The following is a 15,037-nucleotide window of genomic DNA, read 5'->3' as shown; positions in this document are numbered from 1 at the left end:
CTGGCGAAGCGCTCGCCCAGCTCGTCGCACACGTGCGGCTGGTGCTGGTGTTGGTGCACCGAGGAGCGCGTGCTGGCCGCGCCGCTCGACGGCCCGCCGCCTCCGCCGCCGCCGCCGCCCCCGCCCCCGGCGCCGTGGTGGTGCAGGTGTCGCGGGGGCGGCGCGGCCGGCGCGGGGGCAGGTGGGCGCGGCCCTCGCACCGCCGCCCTCGCCATGCCCCCGCGGCCGCGGCGCAGCCTCCGCTGCCGCCTCCGGCGCCGCCGCCTCCGGCACAGCACGCAGCCGCCCAGCAGCAGCAGTGCGAGCCCCGCCGCCGCCGCCCCCGCCAGCGCCACGCCGTCCACGCGGCGCTCCACCGCGCCTGTCGGCCGAGAACGCCGCGTCATCGTGAGCGCAGCACCTCCTCATTTCCTTAAGGCTATACCACAATTACAATTACACAACTATCACTAGTTTATTTCCGTTGGAGGAACTACACCAAGAATGAACTGTCGTTAGTTGTTCCCAGGGTACTTTATTCGTACCTATACACACGCAACTACCCCGTCGTGCTTTAAGATTTCGTTGTTACCGTGCGAAATTAGACTGTTCTCACGAGTTCGTCTGTCCGCCCCCAGTGGCTGAGTGGTTAGCGTGACAGACTGTCAATCCTAAGGGCCCGGGTTCGATTCCCGGCTGGGTCGGAGATTTTCTCCTCTCAGGGACTGGGTGTTGTGTTGTCCTAATCATCATCATTTCATCCTCATCGACGCGCAGGTCGCCGAAGTGGCGTCAACTCGAAAGAACTGCACTAGGCGAACGGTCTACCCGACGGGAGGCTCTAGCCACACGACATTTCATTTCACGAGTTCGTCTCCAGATGTGGTATTCCAACAGGAAGCCTATAACGTTCGGTGTGTCCCAGCGTACTCTACTTGGATCTAAATGTGCACTGAATCAACCTGTCGCATCTTAACATTTCCTTAAAAGTCAGGCAGTTCTCATTAGTTCGTTGGAGGAATTGCACCAAGAAACAACTGTATCTTTGCGTGTCCCCAGGGAACTTTCTTTGGACTTAAAAACACACGTTGCCGTACCTTAACATTTCGCTATAAAAAAAGCACCACGAGTGGCCTACCAGGACCATCCGACCGCCGTGTCATCCTCAGGGGAAGATGCGGATGGGAGGGGCGTGGGGTCAGCACACCGCTCTCCCAGTCGTTATGACGTTATTCTTGACCGACGCCGCTACTATTCAGTCGAGTAGCTCCTCAATTGGCATCACGAGGCTAAGTGCACCCCGAAAAATGGCAACAGCGCATGGCGGCGGGATGGTCACCCATCCAAGTGCCGGCCACGCCAAACAGCGCTTAACTACGGCGAGCTCACGGGAACCGGTGTATCCACTGCGGCAAGGCCGTTGCCAACATTTCGTTGTAACCATTCGAAATTATAAATAGGCTATTCCGATCAGTTCGTCTCCATAGAAGAAATTTCATACCATAGCGTTAGGTGTGACCCACAGAACTTTATGTAGGCCTAAACGTGTACAGAATTACCCTATCGCACCCTAACATTTCCTTAAAAGTGTATCAGATTGGATATATGGTGTCTGTTCTTTCAGACGTGTCCTACAGAACCGACACCATTTTGATCAAGGCACAACGGAATTAAAGATGTTACCTTTCAGTGGTTACTGATTTATATCTATGAGTAAGCTGAAAATTCCTGTCAGACTGAGATTCGAAAGCACGTCTCGACTTACTAGGCAGGTGCACCGGCCGTTACGCCATCCAGACACAGTGGTCAGGGCAACTGCATAGACTACCTTGCACGCCTCCTGTCAGACGCAGATACCACACACTAATGATATAGTGGCCCTGCTCATTAGCCCCGTTACTCGCAACATTTCTGCGATTCCCGTAATAGTTGGAGTGCATCTGCAGTGAAAGGATTTTTGGCTGTCATCACCTTAATTATATATGCGGTTTCCGTTCTTTCGGACGTGTGTAGTGGCACTGCAACAGTAGTCTGTGGTATAGGGGGAGAATATGGGTCTGACAGGATGCGTGCTAGGGTATCCCATAAGGTTGCCATGAACTGTGTCCAGATGGTGTAGTTGTCAGCACAAATGCCCAATAAGCAGGAGACATGGTTTCGAATCCCAGTCTGGCACAAGCATTCAACCTGCCACATTTATATAAATCAATGTCTACTGGCAACTTACGTCTTAAAATTATCTGTGTTTCGATGTCACATTAGGTTTAGGCAGTGATCATTAGTACGTTACTGTACGAGGAATTTCACCTGGAAGAACAGAAATGTCCGGTGTTTCCCACGGCACTTTATTTCAAAGTAAACAAACATTCAGTTTCCGCGTGACACCTTACTTTTTAGTCCCAGCTAGACCCAGAGAGATCTGACCAGTTCGTTTCCGTAGGAGTAATATCATCGGTAAGGACAGAGATGTTGAGATCCCCCCAAGGCACTTTATTTGAACTTAAACGTGCATAGAATTACCCCGCATACCTTAACGTTTCATTAAAATGACACAAAATTATTATTAGACAGTTCCGTCGTCTTCTTTTCCGTTGAAAAAGTTTCATAAGGAAGAACTGTAATGTCAGCTGCCCACCCTCCCCCCAATGATATTTTATTTGAACCTAAAAACCCACAGAATTACCCTGTAATATTTTCTAATTTCTTTGATACTGTGTTGTTAAATTTAGACAGTTATCACTAGTTCGTTTCCAATGGAGGAGTATCAACATTAAAAACGGTAAATTCAACTGTTCCCCAGACCCCTTTATATGGACCTAACCGAGGTAAAAATGGCCCTATTACATCTTCATAATTCCTTATTATTTTATCATATTAGGCTTATTTTGTTCTGACAAGCTTGTTTTCATAGGAGCAATTTTACGAAGAAGTACTGTAAGGCGTGTTGTCCCTTGGGCATTTTATTTGGCTCCATGAAATTCTCAATACAGGGCGCTTTAGAATAACAAGAAAATGGCGGGTACCGAGAGTAGTAGGGACAAAAAAGACCTGAGAAATATATTTCCAGAACTGCATAATTAGAACGCTGGAGATCATTCTATTCATACCACGGCCAAACCAATGGACGGAAGGCTGCCGTGTGGATTAGCGTGGGTGTTCGCAGCATATACGCACAAGCTGCAAAATGTATTGTTGTGTTGCTTGAAAAGAACGAACCTCAGTTCGAATGGCCTTACTAGCAGCGAGACACAGTAACTCCAGTGTTTGCAGACGTCAGACGGGTTAGGAGTATACGTCTCCAACAACGCTCAAATCCCACCGAGAGACAAGAAGGTCAATGCCCTCAAGGAACAATGTTTGCGATTGCTTGCGGAACCATGACTGTACACAGATGTGCACCTCTTCGTCCGAATCAAATCGACGGACACGAATGTCTTTCTTCAGTCCCACGTTTTGCCAAGGTTGTTTCGACTACACTACAGAAGTTTCGCTGAGAAGCTCTTACGGAATCGCAATTACTCCCCACGCGATTTCCATATTTTTGGAGGCATGGAGAAAGATGTTCGTGGCCGTTGATTTGCTTCGGACGAACCTGTGCACGCCTGTATACAATCACTGTTCCATAGACAACGAAAACATTTTTTCAATGACGACACTATCCGTCTTGTCTCACAGTGGGATAAATGTATTAACAGTTATGCTGATTAATTTTGAAACGACAAATAGTTTACTTAACTTTTCCCATTTGTCTCATTTTAATTTGATTGCTCCTTGTACATGCCGGACTACAATGAGTTAAGATCATAATTTCGACCAGAAGACGACCAATACAGTGAAGTTAGTAGTTGTTACTATACTCGAATTCATATTGGCTACTATGTCGTCCACGAACCATTTCTGAATTAACACATATTAGGGAACTGCGTCGCAAAAAATTCCGGTAGCATATTTCTTTACTCCTGTTTCCAGGGTGCATGACGGTTGTTAAAAATGCAACTATAGGAATGCCTATTTGACATGGATGAAGACGACCGCTATCACAGCTGATTGTGTCAGTTACATTGTAACTTAACATTAACCAATGAAGTGTAGTTGAGTGACTGATTTTATTACAAGTGACGTCAGCGCAGTAACTATGATGACAGCGTGAACTCACAAATGTAAATAACAGATGTGCATTCGACCAGTCATCTGTGAGCAGAGAGTGTTAAGCAGTGGACGTGCGGCCGCGGTGCGTCAAAGTTGTTCTGTCACAAATCACAATGAAGCAACACCCGTAAATCAAATATTCAAGACACTCTAAAGAATGTTTTGAAGAAGAGATACGTATTTACAAAGTTTGTTTCGCACGCCTTGGCTCAATAAAAACAAAGACGCATGGCGCCTGCCGCAGATTGACTTGAAAAAATAACCAGGGGGTGACGAGACTTGATGTTATTTTTACGGACCTACCTCAGAACTGCAAAGTGCAGAAATTAAAATGAAGGGTCAAAAGATTTAATGATGTAACCGACATCCAAGATAAGATATGAATAACATTCAAAAAATAAATCTCTGACAGTTTCACGTGGTTGTCTGAACGTTCTGTGTGTTGCACTAAAATGAGGGGAGACTGCGTGGAAAATCTGAATCATTAAAACAACCGCCTTAGCTTTTATCTATTTTTTATCAAGCCAGTTGCGAAACTTTTTGGAATGAGTGAAGGATGACACGGCGGTCGGGTGGCCCCGATGGTCCACTTGTGGCCTGAAGACGGAGTGCATAAGAGATTTCTTATGAGTAGTTAAGCAGTAAAGGAAATCAAAGAGAAATTTACATAAGTAATTGAAATTATGTGAGAAGAAGTAAAAACTGTGAGGTCTGCCGATCGCATTGTTCAGAGACAGCAAATGACTTAAAGAGCAGTTTAACGGAATGGAATATAATCGAATTAAATCTGGCGATGCTGAGGGAATTGGAGTACAAAATGTACACTAAAAGTTATAGATGATTTTGCTATTTGGACACCAAAATACACCGACGGAAACAAAAGGTGACACGAAGAATTAGTTGTGAGACGTAAACGAAAGTTTGTAGACGTATCTCTACATCTGAAAGATGATTATTCAGATTTGGCGCCAGTCGCATAAGAGTGGCGCTAGTAGCGCCACTACAAGGAAGCAACTTAGTTTTTGTTTAAATACACGCTGCAACGGTCGTGAGCGTCACTTACCCTTCAAAGTGAACATGGTAAGGTTGGTTGGTTGCTTTGTGGGCTTAAGGGACCAGGCAGCAACGGTCATCGGTCCCTTCGACATAGTAAACTGACGTTAGTTAAGAGTACCTTTAAGGTGACAAAGACGCCATTATCAACGCCTCACTGAGTTTGAACGAGGTTGCATAACTGGGCTACGAGAAACTGGATGGTCCTTCTGCGATGTTGCAGAATGACTTGGGAGGAATGGAGCCACTGTACATGACTACTAGCGGTGGCGATCATGAGAATTTACAGTTGCAAGAAGACCGGGCTCTGGACGGCCATGTGCCACTATCGAAGGGGAAGACAACCGTGTTCGACATATGGCTATGGAGCATCATACTGCATCATGAGCAGCAATGCCAACAGCAGTTGACAGCGTAGTGACACAACGAAATGCTACAAATCGGTTACTTCAAGGTCACCTCCGAGCCAGACGCCAGGTAGTTTGCGTTCTGCTGACCACAAATTGCCGCCATTTGCAACTTCAATGGTGTTAAACGAGTGCTCATTGGAGAGCAGGGTGGGTGTTTGTTGCGTTTTCTGATGAAAGCTGGTTCTGCCTCAGTGCCAATGATGGCCGTGTGTTGATTAGCAGCAGGCCAGATGAGCGCCTGCAACCATTCCGTCTGCAGCCTAGACTCAGTGGATCAACACCTGGAGCTATGAACAGGGATCCGATTTCGTATGACAGCAGAAGCACTCTCGTGGTTCTTCCGCGCACTCTGACAGCAAATTTGTACGTCAATCGGGCGATTCAACCTGATGTGCTGCCATTCTCGAACAGCATTCCAGTGAATGTTTTCTAACAAGATAACGTTCGCCCACGTACCGTTGTTGTAACCCAACATGCTCTACAGAATGTCTAAATGTTGCCTTGGCTTGCTAGATCGCTAGATGTGTCCCCAATCGAGCACACACGGGACATCATAAGACAACAACTCCAGCGTCATCCACAACTAACATTAACCGTCCTTGTGTTGACTGACCAAGTGCACCAGGCAAGGAACTGCATCCCACAAACTACAATCCGTCATATGTACAACACAATGCATGCACGTTTCCACGCTTGTATTCTACATTCTGAGGGTTACACGGTTTATTAATGTACCACCATTTCACTTTAGCAGTGACATATCTCGCACTTACGTTAACATGTGACCTTGCAATGTTAATCACTTAAATATGTCATCCATACAAATGAATTCCTCAAATTTCATTACTCTTCTTTTTGTGATGAAATCTTTTCTTCCGTCCGTGTAACTTATTATGGCCGAAGTAGAGTAGATATACAATACAGATTGACTATAGCAAGAGAAGCATTAGTGAAAAAAGAAGTATGTAACATCGGCTATAGATGTAATTATTAGGTAACCTTTTCCGAAGGTATTGGTCTGTAGTGTAGCTTTGTACGTGAGTGAAACGTGGAAGATAAGCAGTTCAAATAAGAAGAGAAGAAAATCTTTCAAAATGAAGTGCTACAGAAGAATACTGAATGTTAGATGAACGGATCGGGTAATTAATGTGCAGGTGCTGAATCAATCCGGGAAAAAAAAAATCTGGCAGAAACCGACTAAAAGAAGGGACTGATGGATAGGATGCATCTTGAAGCATCAAAGAACAGTTAATTTGTTATTAAAGGGAAATATGGGTGGTTGAGAGGCAGTGGAGTAAAATTTTAGAGAGAGGCCAAGGCAAGAACACAGTAAGCAGTTTCAGATAGGTTAAGTTGCAATAACTATGCAGAGATGAAGAGATTTGCACAGCGTAGACTACGTGCATAGCTGCATCAAACAAGTCTTCGAACAACAAGAACAACAATACGCGTTAATCATGTTACTTTTCCGTTTATTTCTTTTTTTCCTGTTCAATGAAATTTATATGTGTCACTGGTTGCTTGTGACTTGGGACATAGCAAGAATCTCTGAATGAAGGAGACAACGTATAACGTCCTCCTAGTGCGACACGTGCATTTCGGTCACGTTGGGGAGTGCCTGCACTAGCATCTATCGCACTTTTCAAAGCATTTACAGAAGTTTTAAATAGCGTTCAACTTAGATGACTTTGATATAGAATCGAGGGGTGTGATTTCTCCTAAATACGCCTCATGGAAAACAAGGATTAGTTCATTGTGGAGAGGAATGGCCATTTCTGAAGGCGAGGATGGTAATGTCACTAAGTTAATTCCTCAGGAAAAGGCAAATTCTGGTTGTCTAGAAGAAGAAAGAATTGAGTGTATGATCGAACGTCCTGCTCATTGCAAAGTCATTAAATGATCTTGCTATTTTTGAGAGACACAGTCATGTAGGACTGTCTAAAAGGTAACACTTTCGTTACTGAAGTGTTCTTTCGTTTTCTTTTAGACACTATTCCAAATTTCGTCTCTGTACATATTTACAAGTGATTCATTATCATCTCATAGCAATTACTCACACTGCATGCCGTAACACATGTCAACAACATCTGACCATACAGATGAGATGGCACTGAATACTGGTGGTGTTGATATGACGCTGTGTCCTTTCCAGAACAACCGCCCCTTACGATTTTGGGACACCTGTATCTGAATGGCGAGGCGGCGTTTTGAACTGCGTTCCTCCCGGATACGAGTCCTTTGTCTTGACCAGTTTGTCATCTCTCGCCATTGGGTATCCAGCGACTCATTCCCATCACGACAAGCAAGAAACCCTTACTTACGCAATAATCACATCCGCAGAACATCTTACTGCTTCCCCGAACTTGTACCATTCTTCAACGTCGCTTCGAAAACTTTCTGCATGTCAATGTTCTCCCTTGCGCATCATTCATTAATCTGGAAATTTAGCTCGTTTCTCATTTTCCAATCTAATTTCCTCTGAATCTTATCGTTTAATTCCACAACATTTCATTACCGTTGTTATACCTTTGTCGATATTCATCTTACTACCTCCTTTGGAGGTATTATAAATTCCTTGGAATTGACGTGACCGAATTATCATATCATCAACCCTTTACACTGTTGCTTGGTCTATGCACATATTGCAGCTAACATTATAAATTATAGCTAATATTTCGCCCCTTGTATTTTATTCCAGCTACCTTTATTTCAAGGAGTGTAGCCCAATTAACTCAGTACTGTGATTTCATATTTCATAAAATAACGCCTCCGAAGAGTGAATCCTGAAAAATAATCAGGAGACACCTGCAGAATACCCACACCGCGATGTTTAATCAGTGGAATGAACTTACGTAGTTAGAGAAGTCCAGAGACAGAGAGGGACAGCTATGTTGACGAGGCGTTGTCTTTGTGTGACGACGACGTCCAGGATCCTGAGACACCAAAGCGATTGGGAGCTTTTTTCTAGGCTCATGGAGACATTACTTCGTATGAAGGCCAAAAAGATTAATGTTATGCACGAGTTTATTTTTTACACTGTGTAGTTTCACAAGGGTGGTCCACAGTCTTGACAATGATCTCCTGAGTGAAAGCTTATGGATGCCTTTCTGTGGGAGGGCGTGAAGTATTTCCCGAACGGGAAACGGGTTAAATGCAACTTCTTTCGGCATTGAAGCTGCAAAAATTATTCGTCGAACTCCTGACTGCGCATTGACTCACAACTAACTTACGTATTTTCGCTCACGAAAACCAGTTTCAACAGCTATAAAATAGGACTCAATATACCATAACGCCTTTTGATCACCATCTCAGAATATCACTGACCCGTTCGTTGTTCTCCGAGTACATGTCTCCTGAACTATAGCTTTGCAACAACATGTTTGCTGGTTTTAGTCTCACGTAAACCAAAAACAAACATAAAACTTACTGAAACACCTCTGCCCCGGGGAGCAACATCTCTTTACGTTTGTGCAATGTGACCCTCCAGATGTCACAAACGGCCAGCAGGAGCTGGTGTAGAGCGGACTGCTCTTCACCCTACCCATGAGGGATCCGTGGATGAGAGTCTCTCTACAAGACATTCTTAAAGTGCCCAACAAATGTGTGTGGGTGGCCTGTGAAGACGTTGCTGACCTAGGGGAGAGATGGTGGGGTCGACTAAAACGGACTCACTGCCGTTTTATACGCGCGCATGTCAATGTCGCACCCTTCCTCGCCACCACCCGCCCTCATGTACGCGTCACAAGAGGATGTGAAAATAGATGGGTGAAAAAGTATGAACACTTTTTGTGCTTCGGATCACGTTCAAACTTCGCCGAATGGTTTTAAACGGTCCCTAGTGGTTCCACCGTGTACACCAAGACAGAAGTTGTGGATATACTTTACACCAAAACGGTGAGAGCGCACTAAATAGGGTTGCAGCCCAGCTGTGGCCTTAGGGAAGAGTTAATCGTCCGGTGTTGGTCAGCACTGTCAAAGGTTGTCAATAACATCGTCCTCTTGCACACTGCGCTGCGAAGTACCGTTTTTGGGCGTAAAACGAGAGAAAATTAACACCCCAAGAGAAGGAGTGATTACATCCTGTCACCTTTTTGTGACGATTCTGAGCAGCGGTGTGTTGAAAATATTATCCTCAACTGTCCATAGGAGAACCGCCTCGCTTCGACGCTGGTCTTCGCAGTTCTTACCTCCGTTTCAGAGGTGTCAAGAGAAGGAGGTGGGATGTGGACAAGAGGTGGAGGGGGAGGGTGTATGACGACCTCGTCTAGGTGTTTCACGTCCGTAGTGGCTTTGGCCTGAATTGACGTGAAATGTGACGAGACCTGACCCTTGATTTGCACGTGCCGACCGCTTGCTCTCTGAGCCTGACGGTGACGTCACAGAGTGCCAACTGTATGCTTCATTGCAGAGGAAGGTTGTAGGCACTTTCGAACCAAATTTCTAACTTCTGCTTCGCAAATGGGGAAAAAGACGGTGTTTCAAAAAAAGTGAGTCTTTAATTTTGTTGTGCATTGCATGTTGCAAATTTAAAGATGGGATGAAATGTGGGAGACACGGATCTAGTTATATAAGATATACATCACCATCTTATTTGAAGCCTAAATGTTGTCCTCCGTTTAATACTACATCAACGTTTTTCTTGTTTGCTGGTGTCAGCTTCAATGCTGCGAACAGTTGTTTCCCAGATGTTCACTGTGCATTCATAAATGTTGATCGTCCATTTGTCACCTATCACTATATCTCCTACAAGTTTTATATTACTCTTTTTCTGTATCCGAGACGAGCTGAATTCTTTGTTTGTTTCTTTCTAGACATCTTTATTTTTATGGAACTGACTGGCTCTGGTGACAATCCTCCAAGTCGAATTTTCTATCATTTCTAGCTTTCCCAACATTTCTCGACCTCTCGCCCCCCCAGCAGAGTGGATGTGGATGGATATAGTGGATATGGGCGCTCAACAGTGTAGTCTTTAGCGCCCGAACGGAAACAACAACGGACGAGTGTCACTAAAATGCAGCAAGTGCTAAAATAGGACTAAAATTAAAGGTGAAAGAGCAGAGTGGAGCATTGAGAACAGAATATTAAGAAAATGTCTTCCTTCCCTCTCCCTATTCAGATTTACTTCTGAAGAAATTTCTCTTGTTCTGAGACACATGTTTATCAAATCCAATCCTTTGTTTAACTTTCCGGGTGCATTTGTTGTCTGTGCACAATTGACTCTTCAAGTTCCCCCACCAGACTTCTTCCCAGGTAGAGAGTAGGGGAATGCATATTTTATTTAGGTTCACCAGAGAATTGAATATCCAAGTTGGATGAGAACTAACAACGAAACAGTAGTCGTTCCCCGTGACAGGAGGGCCAGCACACAGCGTGATTCTGATTGGAGGAGCCACGCAATACCGATGATGAAATTTCATAAGAAAGCAACCACTCTGAGGGAAAGTCAGCGCGGTATATTAAAATCAGTAATAAGAGCGTTGAGATCAAATCGGGAAGGCTGACGTATGGTAGAGTACACTACAGGACAAAATCCGAACTATATAGTTTCAGGAAGAGGTAGCATATATGTCTCTATAACTGAAAAAGACTACTAAGATCCATTACTTCTCGTTAACGTTATTCCTCTCATAGGCGCCTGTACGACGCAAGTCTACAGACCTCTTTTCTATGTTGTTTCTCTTGTCGTTGATGGAAACAATGCCGCACACAGCGGCAGACGGTGTCTCACCTGGACACTTTCGTGCATTCTAGAGCATACTCAGTCTTCATTTGCTCGTTATAACCAGAAATGACTCTGCTATCCTTCAGTCTACAATGGTGGCCTTACCTTTCCAAAAGACCAAAGCTAGACACTCGACAAGGAGATAGTCGAAACATATTTAGTGAAAGCTCAGGATTCGCTTTGTGTTTACGTAATATGTGGAATATTTGCAACAGTCCCTTGATTGGATTAATTTATCACTTCCACGTCTTCTGAAAAATGCGTAGAACGTGTACAAAATGTACAGAGAGATATCTTTTTGAACTGAAGGAAACTCGGAGGTTAATAGCGAACAAGTAATTTCGAACTGAAGCTGCACAGCTCCAGAAATTCTTACTCAGGCGCTTATAATCAGAACATGAAATACTGTAACTCGACAAAGTTTGTTAGACTGTGATTTTCTGAGTGGAAATCACCAAGATCTCAATGGATGAAGACGCAAAGCACAGCCAAAGAAGAAGAGCTGCGCGTTTCGTCACTGATTCGTCTAGTTAGCACGATAGCGCCAGAGGGATGCTCACCGGCACGCGCAGTGGCTGCGCGGTTTGAGTCACCACGTCACGGAGTGCGCGGCCTCGCCCGCCGGAGGTTCGAGTCCTGCCTCGGGCATCTTATCATAAGTCAGTTTAAGTGGTATGTAAGTCTAGGGGCCGATGATCTCAACAGTTTGGTCCCTTAAAAGTTCACACACATTTGAACATTTGATTTGGATGCTACAAGAGAGGTGTTGAGCAACACGGAGAGCTTATGTTTCAAGATGAGACGAGCAACATGTTGCTTTCTCCTACATACACTGGTGTGTAAAACTTACCCGCAAAAGTAGCTTTCGCATAACGTTTCACTGCCGCGAAACGTAACTCCATGAAGTTTGGACTATAGAAAGAACTGTTACAGTATAGTATAGAAGCGCACCAGGTTAGCCGTTCGGCCTAAAGCACGACTTTCTGGATTGGGAAGGAGGGCCTGGTCCCCGGCACGAATATGCCAGGCGAACTTGTGTCGAAGTCCGGTGAGCCGACCAGTCTGTGGATGGTTTTTAGGCGGTTTTCCATCTGCCTCGGCTAATGCGGACTGGTTACCCTTATTCTGCCTCAGCTACACTATGTCGGTGACAGCTGTGCAAGCAACATCTCCACGTACGCGTACATCACCATTACTATACCATGCAAACATAGGGTTATAGGGGCTACACTCGTCATGTATGAGACTTTCCCTGGGGAGGGGGGTCCACTGGGGGCCGAACCGCACAATAACCCCGAAAGAGTGGTTCGGTGTGGGACGGCGGAGGGGTGAAGTGGACTGCAGCAGTCGTCGTGGAGTTGTGAACCACAGCGGTTGCGGGGGCGGGGGGCGTAGCCTCTCCGTCGTTTCTAGGCCCCCGGTTAACATACAATACAATAGTACAGAATGTAACTAAAAGAAATACGTAATGAGTCGAACAGAAATAAAAAATTTATTCAAAGACAATAATTATGATGGTCCCCTCGACATCACAAAAGGAGGGAGTGGTCCTTGATAGGATGCGTGATCACCATGGTAGCAATGCACGCTCTACAACGTTCTCCTGTCCTGGCCACAAGGTTGGTAAGGAGTTCTTGAGGTTCGGCTTTCCATTTCTCCAACACCGCAATTGATGACAGCTGGATATCATTAGTGTAAGTGACGTGTCTCAATATGTCTTTCCGACACATCCCACATGTGCTCGATGGGATTTAAGTCGGAGGAACATGAACGCCAGTCCATTCGCCGAATATTATCTTGTTCTAAGAGCCTCTGCACCTGCGCTGTTCGATGCGTTCGAGCATTGTCATCCATGAAAACTGAATTAGGGCCGAATGCAGTCTTGAAAAAACGCACACGGCGAAGGAGGACGTGTCACAACAACATTGCCCACTGAGTGCACTGTGTTCAACGATTTGGAGGTCAGGACGCCCACACAACATTATGCCTCCCCACAACATAACATTTTGATCACCAAAATGATCATGTTAGTCAATGTTCCTGGGTGCATTACGTGTTCCCACCTCTCATCACATAATGCACCCAGGATCATTGACTAACATGAACGTTTTGCCGATCCAGATGCTAAATGTAACGTTTTTTTTTTTTTTAAATTACCACTACCAGTCACAAACTTTGTCAACTATTGTATTACTTATTTATTTAGCGACATGTTCCGTGGTAAACCTAATCTTGAGGCTAAATGGCATCATAAAAACAACTTTAAAATAAGGCCATACTGATATTACATAGTCTTTTCGTAAATGCTGTGGTCATCCTATGAAAGAAGAGAAAACTTAGTAAGGGGTGCTGTCACTCTGGAAGCTGGACTGATGTTTGTACGAAAATGTTTTGTAATGGTCACTCACTTTTTTTTCTGGCATGACAGTCTCGTAGTGATGTGCTGGGGTGCCTCCATTTCCGTGCCTCTCCTAGTGACTGCTCACAATTTGTCACTAACGTAGCAGTAACTTGGAAACACTATAACAAATAGTTCTGCACGTCTTGTTATCGTATTTCAGATGTAATACGATAACAAGACGTGCAGAAGACATGTAAACATCTGACACCACATAGATCGTCAGATCGATAGTCAAATAGTAATCAGCCATATTTCGACCGCCCTCTTGTCCACTGCACTACAGAATTGTTTGTGATCGTGTTTCCAAGTGACTGCTACGTTAGTGACACAGTCGTTTGACTCTAACCTCAGAAATAGGTTGGAAATATGTAAAATAAATGTTTATATCATGATATGTTACATAATATTGTAACAGGAGCTTAATTTGTAATGCATTTCGTCAACCTTCATCTGTAATACGATAACAAGACGTGCAGAAGACAGGCAAACATCTGACACCACATACATCGAGAAATCGATAGTCAAATCGAAACAAGCTGTATTTTGACCGCCACCTTGTCCACTGCGCTACAGAACTGTTTGCGAACGTGTTTCCAAACTATGTTAGTGACAATTTGTGAACAGTCACCAGGAGAGGCACGGAAATGGAGGCACCCCAGAGCATCACTACAAGACTGCCACGCCAGAAAAAAAGTAAGTGACTGTTACAAAACATTTTCGTGCAAATATCAGTCCAGCTTCCAAAGTGACAGCATCCATTGCTAAGTTTTCTCTTCTTCCACAGGATGACCACAGCATTTACGAAAAGACTACGTAACATCAGTATGGCCTTATTTTAAAGTTGTTTTTGTAATGCCATTTATCCTGAAGATGAAGTTTATCTTATTTTGCTAAATAAATAAGTAATAAATAGTTGACAAAGTTTGTGACTAGTAGCGGTAATTTAAAAAAAACCTTTACATATTTCCTGAGACAGTCACTGTCGAAAAATAGTCAAAATGGCTTCAGATTCTTTCGTGTGTTATGTTTTAGCTTGGCATAAATGTTGCGTGAAGTACTGACCAAATCTGTGACCATGGCACACTCACTGATCAACGTTATTGTGACACGTTCTCCTTCCCATTGTGCTTCTTTCTCTGCCCTGAGTTCATTTTTATGGCTGACAATGGGCGACCGTATCGAACGGCGTAGGTGCCACAGCTTTTGGAACTAGAAAATATTCAGTGAATGGACTCGCCTGCCCATTCACCTGACGTAAACCGTAATCGCACCGACCACATGTGGAGTGCTTTGGGGAAAAGTGTGACAGCACGTCCACATGCA

The 15,037-nt window shown here is 44.6% G+C and overlaps 1 protein-coding gene across 1 annotated transcript in view; it reads right to left on the bottom strand.

Moving 5' to 3' along the window:
• Nucleotides 1-282: 282 nt before the first annotated feature.
• LOC126320425 (CUB domain-containing protein 2) overlaps nucleotides 283-15,037 on the bottom strand; it is a 1,159,067-nt gene continuing 1,144,312 nt past the window's right edge. The window contains exon 17 of the mRNA XM_049993913.1: nucleotides 283-361. The gene's annotated coding sequence lies outside the window, so the exon portion shown is untranslated. The remainder of the gene's footprint in view (nucleotides 362-15,037) is intronic.

The sequence above is a fragment of the Schistocerca gregaria genome, chromosome 2, assembly GCF_023897955.1.
Source record: "Schistocerca gregaria isolate iqSchGreg1 chromosome 2, iqSchGreg1.2, whole genome shotgun sequence".
Taxonomy (NCBI): Eukaryota; Metazoa; Arthropoda; class Insecta; order Orthoptera; family Acrididae; genus Schistocerca; species Schistocerca gregaria.
The sequence above is the reverse complement of the archived record's forward strand: the minus strand, read 5'-3'. Positions and strand labels throughout refer to the sequence as shown.